Below are 12,546 nucleotides of genomic sequence, written 5' to 3' on the forward strand. Positions count from 1 at the left end.
CTTTCTTTGTAGTAAAAATAAAGACAAGCTACATCACCTTAGACAAGATTGGATATACAAAACCTAATTTTAGGCCTTTTCTTGGTTCTACAAGTATTTTAATAAGCAACAATATAGTTTCTAAATATAACAAAGATTTTTTTAATGTTACAAAATCTTTATATTACAAGAATTTTTGGGCTGATTTTTTCTAATGTATAATTTTATTCTAAAAAACATAATGTTTTATTCAACTATTAAATCGAATTGAAATTTTACCAGATATTTCTAGAGATCTTGTTTTATATCATGTTAGAATTTCAAATCAATCTAATATTAAAAAAAACTTGTGATAAGATTCAAAAGCTAACGAGCAAGGCAAGGTGGTCCACCTTAATTAGCCCATCTTGAAAGGCATAAATGAGGCTTCCTACTAGTGGGTAATTAAACTTATAAAAAGATATCACACTAAAAAACTTCTAAACTTTCCAAAGATTCACCTTGTCTTGTGTGAAACTAGCCCACAGCCCTTTTCTTTATATTTTCAGTAAAGCGCTCCCCATTCTCATTGACACAAGATCCAAAGCACATTATTCTAAATCTAAAGCAGCCTAACCAAGGTAAGACAACATGATTTATATTAGTTTCATTTGATTTGTATTATGATAAAGTCTTAACATGTGTAACATAATTATTAAACCCAACTCAAGGGTTTTTTAATTGTTGATTTATATTGCAATAGTCTTAACATGTGTATCATAATTATTAAACCCAACTAGATGATTGACCTAGCCAAGTAGTCATGTTTTGGGTTAATTTAGATCAACCCAAGAAAACACCTCTAAATGAGAGGTGTGCAAAACATCAAATCCTTGACTCGTCAAGATGCGCACACGCATAAGTCTCTTCGGGTCACAAATTAACCTCCAAATACAAGCCATATTTCTTAATCATAGTGTGCACAATACACACACACGCATTCGGGTCATGAATTAACCTCCAAAGACGAGGTGTGTAAAGCGCGCAATCTTTGACTCGTCAAGATGTGCTCGCACCTGCACGCACAAGTCTCATTGAGTCAGGGGTGCAGAGCATCAAATCTTTGACTTGTCAAGATGCACCCGCACATATTCGGGTCATGAATTAACCTCTAAATGCGAGCTGGATTTCTTAATCATGGTGTGTAGAGCATCAAATTTTTAACTTGTCAAGATGCACCCGCACGCATTCGGATCATGAATTAACCTCTAAATGCGAGCTAGATTTCTTAATCATGGTGTGTAGAGCATCAAATCTTTAACTCATCAAGATGCTATACTTCAAAAATATTCTCATAAGGGAAGAGTTTGAGGATAACATCAATTCTTTGTAAGGAATTTATTTATAAAAGAATTAATACATAAACTTAGTAAAATCATTATGCCTTAATATTGTGCTTAGTATCACCAATCATCTACAAACCCTGGATATTCAATGGTGTTAACATTATCAACCAATTATTATTATTATTTTCATTTTTTGAACTTAAGAATTATTCCATAAAACATGTGAGTTTAAGAAGTCATAAATCATATTGGTTAATTTATATCTCAAAAACACAACAAAATTTAACAAAAACAGCAGAGTAACCAGTCCCCAAACATTGATTTTGCCTCACAATACAGCACAGAACAATATAGAAACCACAACCCCGCAGAACATAGATTCTCCGCTTGCTCTAAAATAAACTCCTTCATCACTTTCTCATCTTTTATCTGAAACTATAGGTTAATGAATCATTCAATGTCAAATAAATAAATCAATTTATAAAAATTACAAGAATAACTAACGGGTCATTTAGCATCGCTTGCGGTTTTTTATTTCAAAATTTGGAGAAAAAAATTTAAAACTTTTTTTTTGTGGAAAAAGAAAAGCAAAGCCAACAACCATCAACACAATTTTATTGAAAACCATTTTGTTTGATTTAAAAATTAATTAATCGTTGATTTTTTACAACAAAAAGTCTTATGTTTCTGGTTTCAATTATTTTTTTTTTTTAAATAAAAAAACAGAACGAAAACGATTAAATAAACAATAGAGTGAGCAACTATAACAATAAATGCATGAGATCCATCTACCAGGCACTTGGAGTTGGCCTCAGTTCGTGGGAACCAGATCCGGCACAAGGCAACCAACCATTTTCTGGTGAAGCACAAACCAAAACAACATGCAAGATACAAGTTCAAGATTTGTCGACATATTCTTTAGAGGTCATAGTTTGATTTGTTGAACCAAAGTCTTATCATAAATAAGCTGACTCAACTGGATTCTCACTCCCATCCATAACTGGGGAACAAGGGCTCCTTTGCACTAGGCTTAAGATCTTGGATTGTGCTATTGTTCATAGGCTAACAGAACACAACTGCTTCGACATATTTCATTGCATCTAAAAGCGTAAATTCATTGACATTGGGTTTCGCAAGGCCTTGCAAATCATCCCCATCTAGTTTCCAGTTTCTATAGGCTACAGCTAAATGCATTCCATACCTATCTCCCTGACAACTTGAATCTCAAATACCCAAACTGAATCATAACAAGCAAATTATTACAGTAAGGATGACAACAGCAAATCGAACCAGCAAGCAAAAAGAGTAATAATCAAAAGACATGAAATAAACAAAATAAAAAAAATGAAATAACATCGAAAAATTGATTCAAAAGGAAAGAATATATTTCACCTGAAATAGTTGATATCAAATTTCAAGAATGGAGAAAAACCATGTTATAATTTTGTCAGATTGTCTCCCTCATAAAACCGACACAGTATTCATTCCCTTCCTAAAATGGATTCTCCTCTCCTATAATTGCAGCAACGAAAGGAGAAGAAGCCATTTTAGGAAGAGGAATGAACAACGTGCCCAGAGAGAAAAAGAAGCGGCCAGGAACAGGGGACTAGGGTTTCCCTTGCCTTCGATTGTTTTTATGGTTGCATATGTGTATATATAGGGCGTGCCTACTACGCTAACGGCCGTCCACATCGAAACGACACCGTTGTGTTCTTCTCCTGATTTATTTATATGCTCTCCGACACGACACCGTTGTGTTCTTCTCCTGATTTATTTATATGCTCTCCGACACGACACCGTTGTGTTCTTCTCCTGATTTATTTATATGCTCTCCGACACGACACCGTTGTGTTCTTCTCCTGATTTATTTATATGCTCTCCGACACGACACCGTTGTCATCTACTCCTGTTTTATTTATATGTTCTCCGACACGACAACGTTCCACTTAGAGGTGACGTCAGCTACATTCATTTCAATTTCTTCTCATCCTCCATTCCAAATTCCATTTTCTGGGCAAAAATTTCAATTCTAAACCATAAACTAAAGTTGCCGTTCTTGCATTTACGATGCATTTATCTTGTATAAAATATTTTATAAAAACATTTGTGTTTATTTTCTGTAATATAGTGTATAAAAAATTGTTAAATATTATTTTATAAACTTAGTTTATTTGTTAGAAAATATTTTTTAATATATAAAATATTAATATATTTTAAATTACCATTTACCAAACATCAAATCGTAAAACTTACGTAAAATGGTTTAGCTTACAATATTTTACATCATAATATTTGAAAAAATTACTTATTAGTTCAAATTTCAAAACTAAAAGACAAGTAAATTCTATTACAATTTCTTTTTATCAATAAGTTCACTTTTTAAATTTCTTTTCCAAAGTAATTCAATTTTTGTTTTACTTCACATAATATCCTTTAAACTATGAACTATTTCTTCTTCTTCTTCTTCTTTGTTTTTTTTCTATAAAAATAAAATTAAATATAACAAGATCTTTTTTTGGAACAAACCTCCACAATGCAGCAACTTATTTAATTGATAATTCATAACATGGATTTATTTCAAAGAAATTTAACTTTCTAAAAGTTTATTCAATTGTCTATCTTAAAACACAACACTTAAAATGATCAAATATATATTTTTCATTTTTTTTAATTATTCATTTTTATAATAATATGCTTTTCAAGTTGATAGTAAATATAGTCTTAAATGTGTAAGTATCAAAATATAAAATATATGTAAATCTACTATCTTTTTTAGATTAATGGTTTTCTGAAAACATATGCGCATTAGTAGAGATAATGAATTTAATAGATGTTAATCCTAAGATAAGGAATTTAATAAAGATAATGTAAAATCCAAAGATAAAAAATAAAGTTTTGGATTAGGTATGAATATTGCTTTAACCCAAAATACATAAATAACCTTAAAATTTTAAAAAATTACATCTATATTAGGTATGTGCAAAGAGAAAGAGAGAAAATTTATGGCTTCTTCATATTCTTTATTAAAAGTCAACAACAAAACACTTTTGTTTTTCTTAACTATCGTTGTTGTTAGGGTTGATCTAGATATATTTTTTTAGCATCACTATTTCTCTTCTTTTAACACTATAAACTTAAGATTACCTTGTGATTGTTACATGGATAGTCTTTACTTGATGAACATTCATATTATCTCTTTGTATTTTTGGCTTCCAACATCAAAATGAAACCACCAAAAATTAAAGAGAACATGGAAAAATGAGCCACCATATAGTTTCTTAAGAAGACTAAAAATCCTAAAATATGCATTAATTCCAGAGATCTAAAAGGTTGGCTATGCTTAAAATAAAAATCACTCTTACTGCATCCTTTCTAAGGAAATGTTAACTTAATTATCTATTTCTCCTACATTTATTTTATGCATGTCATTAACTATCTTAATTATTTTTTTATTGTGAATAAAGAAGTTGGAGTTTTTATAGATGTAATTCTCAGAACTGCCTCGATAGCTCAGCTACTTTATAGAATGGCATTATAAAAGATGGTTAAGCTAAAGATTTAACTTTACGAACTGCTAGATAAAAGGGTTTGTTTGACCTAGAAATTTCCTATAAGGAGCTATAATATTATTAATGAAGAAAAAGGATGACACCTTCTGACTCTACATTGATTATAGATAGTTGAATGGAGTGACAATAAAGAAAAAAAACTCACTTCAAAGGATAAATGATTTGTTCAAACAATTGAAAAGGACACGAGAATTCTCCAAGATAGATATAAAATTAAGGTACTATCAATTTCAAAGAGAAAAATGTTTCAAAAACTACTTTTAGAACTCAATATGAATATTATGAGTTTCTAGTGATGCCATGTGAGTTAACAACTACCCCAACAATGTTCATGAACTTAATGAATGAGGTATGTCGACCTTATTTAGATAAGTATATGGTGGTATTCATAAATGATATATTGGTGTATTCAAGCTCTTATTTTGAGCATGAATAACATTTGAGAAGCATGTTATAAATGTTGAAGGATCATAAACTCTATGTCAAATTCAGTAAATATGGATTTTGGCTAAAATAGAAGTAGTGTTTTTGGGGTATGTAATATTAATGAAAGGAATTTTCATTGATCCAAAAAAAATAAAAGCTATATTGAAATAGGAAAGACCTACCGGTGTTATAAAAATTTGAGGTTTCTTGATTTTAACTGGATATTATAGAAGATTTATAGAGGGATTATCCACGATTGCAATTCCTTTTACTCGATTGACCCGAAGTTTGAGTGGACTGAAGAATCTGAAAATATTTTCCAAAAGTTAAAGAGGAAGCTTACAATTGCTCTTATTTTGGCACTTCCATTAGGATAAAAAAGGTTTATGGTCTACAGTGATGCTTCTAAGAGAGAACTTGAGTGTGTTTTGATACAATATAGAAGGATGATTGCCTATGTGTCAAGACAACTAAACCAGATTATTTGATGTATAATCTAGAACTTGTTGTAGTATTTGCATTGAGGATATAAGAACATCATCTCTATGGATTGTAAGTTCAAAATTTCACTAATCATAAGAGTTTATATTATTTAATGTCACAGAAAAAGTTAAATATACGATATAGAAGATGAATAAAATTGATTGAGGATTTTGATTGTGTGATATATTATCATCCAGGAAAAGCTAATATAGTTGTAGATGCACTTAGTCAAAAGAATAAAATAGTTCGAAGTGACCCAATTGTTTGGGATGAAAAAGAATCAATAGGGTTAAGGAAGATTTATGTCGAACTGGATATAGGATCTAAATGATTGTTGTTAGCCTAACTTAAAGTACGATCAATATTCATATACAAGGTATTGAAAGCTCAATCAAATGATACATAAGTGGGGGAAATAAGGAAAAAGATGAAGGGATTGAGACTTATTTTTAAATTTTAGAGGATAAAATGATAACAATGAAAAGATTAGTGTATTTGTCAAATGATAAGAACCTAAAGGATGAAGTATTGAGCAAGGCTCATAATTCCAAACTCACGGTGTATCTTGGTGGTAATAAAATGTATCAAGATTTGAAAGAATTTCATTGGTGGCTAAATATAAAGAGAGAACTATAGAATATGTGATTAAGTATAAGGTGTGTCAATTAGTGAAAGTAAAGTATCAAAAGTATGTTGGACAATTTCAACCACTCTTGATACCTAAGTGGAAATGAGAGAATATCACTATGGATTTTGTCTCTAGATTACCTATAAAAAGAAGGGTAATGATTTAATATAGGTTATTTTGGATTGATTAACAATATCAACTTTATTCCCTCTTATGAAGATGATGAATTCAATTGATAAATTAGCAAGATTGTATATGAATAAAGTAGAGAGATTATATGAGGTTCTAATATCTATAATATCTATTGAGACCTTAGGTTTACATCTCAATTATGGGCTAATATTTAGTGTGCTTTAAGAATAAAGTTGAATATGAGTACTGCATTTCATCCTTAAATGGATGAGAAATCAAAGAAAACCATTCAGACATTGGAAGATTTGTTAATGTTATGTGTATTGAAGTTTAGAGGGAATTGAGAAGATCACCTATCATTGGTGGAGTTCACATATAATAACAGTTATTAAACTATCATGGAAATGACTTCATATAAAGCTTTATATGAAAAGAGTTGAACTCTAGTCTATTGGGAAAAAGTAGGGATAGGAAATTAATTAGCCTGGATTTGGTACCGATCACCACAAAGAAGGTGAAGATCATAAAAGATAAAATGAAAATAATTTAGGATAGATTGAAAAGCTATGCAAATAAAAGAAGAAGACCCTTTAAGTTTAAGGTGGGGGATCAAGTATTCTTAAATGTTGCATCGTGGAAGTATAATATACGGTTTGGGATGAAAGGAAAATAGATCTCGAGATGTATTGGTTCTTTTGAGATAGTTTAAGGGATAAACCTAGTTACATATAGATTAGACACACCACTACATTTTTCAAACATACATGATGTATTTCATGTATCATTACTTTAGAAGGCTAAAATAGATCACACTCGAGTGTTTTCATAAGTTTCATTGGAAATAAAGGAGGACTTGATGTTAGAAGTATATCCAATTTGGATATTAAATAGAAGTGAGAAGGAACTTTAAAATAAAATAATTTCCATGGTAAATATACTTTGAAAAAGTTCCCAAATCAAAATGATAACATAGGAATGAGAGTTTGAGATAAAAAAAAAAAAGAATCTAAAGTTATTGCTAAATACATGTATGAATTAAATTTCAAGGATAATAATTTATTTATTAGGAGGGAAGAATGTAAACCCCGAGATAAATTAAAAATTATAACATAATAGAGATTCTAGTGTAATGAAATGAAATAAGAAAAAGAAAAGAAAGGGGTTAACAGATAAAAGAAGAAATGTTTATAGCTGAAAATGACCGTTTTTCCATAATAAAAAATGGTTTAGCCATTTCACCTAGGCATTTATTAAAATGGCTAGACCACTTTAATAAATTGGTTAGACCATTTCTCAAAATGGTCATATCATTTTAACTTATTCCCCCTTAAAACTAATGGGGTGTAGTAAATGAAGAAAAGGACCATTTTCATTTCTTCTTTCTTCCTTTCACATTAAAGGACTAAAAAGTGATGGTTATGAGTGAAAAGAGAGGATTTTGAGAGAGAGAAACATATTCACACTAAAAATCAAGGAAGATTAAAGAGAGGAAAGATTAAATTAAGGAGAGAAAGTGAGGATAAAAGAGGAAATGAGAGAGGCTTTTGGAAAATCTTGATGGATTGACTTTTGAAATATGTTTTGCAACCAAGTAAGGTGTTTGGAACTCTTTTGTATCAATTCAAACAAGAATTTAGTGATTTTGAGCAAAATTAATCAAAATTAAATTAGAATTCTTGAGATAAAATTAAAGGAAAAATAATTTTCTTAGAAATTAGAATTCTAGGATCCTTGTAGGTTTTTGTAGAAGTGAATTCATGTTGAAATTAAAAAGAAATTTGGATGCGTAAAAAAGCCTTAGAGGCTAGTCATTAAGAGGCAAAAAGGGAGATTTAATGTAATGGTGTTATTCTTGTAAATTTTATTGTAATTGTGATAATTGAATATATGAATAATGATATTGATGATTGGTTCTAATTCTATGTTATGAATATGAATATTTGATGTGTATGAATTTAATATCTTTAATGAATTGTTGAATTAAAAATAATTTTTTGGTTATGTTTGAAATTAAAGCAAGATGGAATAGAGTTCATGTGTACTAGATGTAATAAGAACTTTTATGTGAACTAAAAGAGGATATTGTTGAAAATAAACAAATATTTCATGAAAATGAGAATTGGCTTGTAAATAAATTGATTTTTGCCTAAATAATGATTTAGGAAATATGGATGATGATTAGAAAGGGACATATATCTTTTTTCCAAAATGATAAGACAGAACGGGACATATATCTTTTTTTCAAAAATGATAAGTCTAATTTTATAAGAAAGAGTTAGATATTGAATAATTATATAAAAATCAAAATTGTAATAAATAAGTTGAAAAGAAAAGTAATTTAGTTGTGGACGAGTAATTGAGTGGAATTAAAATAGATGTGAGTAATTGAGTGGAATTAAAATAGATGTTACGATGAATAAGAAATATTCATGGATATAATGATAATTGATTTAAAAACATGTCGACGTAAGGAGAATTTTTAGTGAGATTCAACAAGCTAGCGGAGCCACTCATAATCAAACAATAATTAGGTACTATATACATTTTGGTAATTTTCTTTATAACTTTTCTTACAAACCTTACTTATGAATTATTTAATCTATAAAAATATGGATAGTGATATTGATATTGTATATGGAAATAAAGATTTGTAAGTTGAGAGAATTGATTGGAATTCATTAAGGAATATTAGAATATTGGCTTATGAATAGGAATGCCAAATTGAAAGGCAACCAAGATGGATTGACCGGATTGATTGGAAGATGGGTTGATCAGATTGATTGGTATTCATTAAGGAATACTAGAATATTAGTTTCCGAATGAAAATGCCGAATTGATTGGCAACTAAGATGGGTATGCCGAATTAATGGGTATTTAAGTAAAGTGTTGAAATGTTGACTTTGAAGCGAAGATGCTGAAATAATTATTTAAGTTATGAATATTACAAGATTTGTTTTGGTTTTAATGAATTTTTGTAAAGATAAATTTATGAGAATATAAAGAACGAGTTAAAGTGTTTAATGAGATATTAATTTGTGGGTTAGTAAAAATTATTGATTTTGTTACAGGTAACTTATAAGCTCACTAAGAGTAATTATTAGTTGTTGTTTTTATGTAGATTTTAAAAATCATGGATTATCAAGTTGTAATATCAACTTGTGAATTATAATTTTGGACACTTTATTTTAAAATGTAATTTAAATATCATAAAATTAAACTAATGATGATCGTTGATTAATTAAAGTGATATAATGTATTTGTTATTTAAAACTTAATAATGATATCGTTTTGCATGATTATTACTTTTATCGTTACAATTTGAGTAATAACTATATAATTGGCTTAACTTATGTATATTTATATTTAAATTTATTCAAGTGTTGGCTTTCTTTGAGTTAGTGTAAATGCTTTTATGGTTTAATTATTAAAAGGAAAGTTAAATTAATTAATGTCTTAATGATATGAATTAATGAATGATGAATATAATGAGATGAGATCTAGAATGATTGGATTGAAAGTAATAATAATGTTTGTAATTGTGAAGTGTAGTTTATCCGTGACATAGTTTTTTATATCGATACTTGGAATGTCTCATATACAAAGAAGATTCTATTGAAATTTTCATAGAATGTTAATAAGTTAGAAATATAGATATCTTTCAATTGATTTGTTTGATTGATTCAACTTTTTGATAAAAAAATAAAATTACATAAGATTAAACTTTATTTTAAAATGTAATTAATTTAAATATCATAAGATTAAACTAATGATGATCGTTGATTAATTAAAGTGATATAATGTATTTGTTATTTAAAACTTAATAATGAGATTGTTTTGCATGATTATTACTTTTATCGTTATAATTTGAGTAATGACTATATAATTGGCTTAACTTATGTATATTTATATTTAAATTTATTCAAGTGTTGGCTTTCTTTGAGTTAGTGTAAATGCTTTTATGGTTTAATTATTAAAAGGAAAGTTAAATTAATTAATGTCTTAATGATATGAATTAATGAATGATGAATATAATGAGATGAGATCGAGAATGATTGGATTGGAAGTAATAATAATGTTTGTAATTATGAAGTGTAGTTTGGCTATGACATAGTTTTTTATATCGATACTTGGAATGTCTCATATACAAAGAAGATTCTATTGAAATTTTCATAGAATGTTAATAAGTTAGAAATATAGATATCTTTCAATTGATTTGTTTGATTGATTCAACTTTTTGATAAAAAAATAAAATTACATAAGATTAAACTTTATTTTAAAATGTAATTAATTTAAATATCATAAGATTAAACTAATGATGATCGTTGATTAATTAAAGTGATATAATGTATTTGTTATTTAAAACTTAATAATGAGATTGTTTTGCATGATTATTACTTTTATCGTTATAATTTGAGTAATGACTATATAATTGGCTTAACTTATGTATATTTATATTTAAATTTATTCAAGTGTTGGCTTTCTTTGAGTTAGTGTAAATGCTTTTATGGTTTAATTATTAAAAGGAAAGTTAAATTAATTAATGTCTTAATGATATGAATTAATGAATGATGAATATAATGAGATGAGATCGAGAATGATTGGATTGGAAGTAATAATAATGTTTGTAATTATGAAGTGTAGTTTGGCTATGACATAGTTTTTTATATCGATACTTGGAATGTCTCATATACAAAGAAGATTCTATTGAAATTTTCATAGAATGTTAATAAGTTAGAAATATAGATATCTTTCAATTGATTTGTTTGATTGATTCAAATCTTTGATAAAAAAAAAATTACACTGTTCTTGAATTTATTCATAACAAATTTATACCCAAATGTTGGGGATATTACATTTTTATTTGTTGTTCTATATTTTTGTTTCCCATCATTTTTCTTTTTTTTTTTTATAACTTTCCCAAGAATTTTTTATTTTAGATTCTCAACTCTACCATCATCCCTTTATTTTCAATGTTCATTTTATTTACTTAACATAATATTTTTGTTATTAATTTTGTAAACTTTATCCAGGGTTTATATATATTATGAGTACATGCAATACCGCTAGAAAAAAGGATGACTTGACACTCTAACGCTTCCATGGATGGAGGATTTTGGTAACTAAATGGCACGGCACGTGTTGTTTGAAAGACGTAGAGGTCTTTGCTCATAACACGTGTGTTGCAAGAGTCAATAATCTTTTTAATAATAATTGATTATTTAAAATTACCAAACAACCCTTAACTAAACCAAAAAAAAATCATAGTAAAAGGACTAAAATGCCCTTAAAACCGTCCTTTTTTTAAAGGGTAATTTTGTAATTTAACTATTTAAACAAAAAGGAAAAGAGAAAGAAACCACTCCATGCATGTTTAATTTTTTGTTCTTTAAAAGGTATGACCATAACTTCATTGTGTATTTTTTTTATATAAAAATAGGAGAGCTTTTAGCTGAAAGCTAGACATTTTTTTTTAAGGTTAAAATAATCATTTTATTGTGTTAAAAAGGTGTCCTCGCCAATTTGCTCCTAATCAATTTTGCAATAACCAATGAATCCTCTAAAATAGATGATTCTATTCAAGGGAGCAAGCTACTTTAGTTTATTAATGAAGGGAAAAAATGTCATTTCAATATTCTAATGAATATTAAAATATGTCTATTTTATTAATGGATTTTATTAAATATTTTTTGTATTTTTTCCTTTAAAATTTTATTTGTTGTCTTTCCTACAAGTGAGTGTCTTTTTTTATTCTATAATTAAATTGAGTTATTAAACCTTATCAAGCCCATAATAAGGGTCACAAGTTGGGCATTTCAATCCAAGTGGACCCCAATTAATCTAAAATATTGTTGTTTTTGTTAAAAGAAAATATTTAAACAATATCGTCTTGAATTTTGAAGTTAAACTAGGGTTTGATAAAATCAACCAAGTGATTGATACTTAAAAGTATATTTTTATCAAGGTTTTATATCATCATTTTGCACTTGAAGTATCAATAACTCCT

The 12,546-nt window shown here is 28.0% G+C and overlaps 1 long non-coding RNA gene across 1 annotated transcript; it reads right to left on the reverse strand.

The window, feature by feature from the left end:
* Nucleotides 1–1,458: 1,458 nt before the first annotated feature.
* Nucleotides 1,459–2,916, reverse strand: LOC105141606 (uncharacterized). The gene is made up of 2 exons (XR_845426.1): nucleotides 2,697–2,916; nucleotides 1,459–1,739 (listed from the first exon to the last, which is right to left on the reverse strand). It is a non-coding gene; the product is annotated as an uncharacterized LOC105141606 (long non-coding RNA).
* Nucleotides 2,917–12,546: the final 9,630 nt, after the last annotated feature.

This window comes from Populus euphratica, unplaced genomic scaffold (assembly GCF_000495115.2).
Source record: "Populus euphratica unplaced genomic scaffold, PopEup_1.0 scaffold125.1, whole genome shotgun sequence".
Lineage (NCBI taxonomy): Eukaryota > Viridiplantae > Streptophyta > Magnoliopsida > Malpighiales > Salicaceae > Populus > Populus euphratica.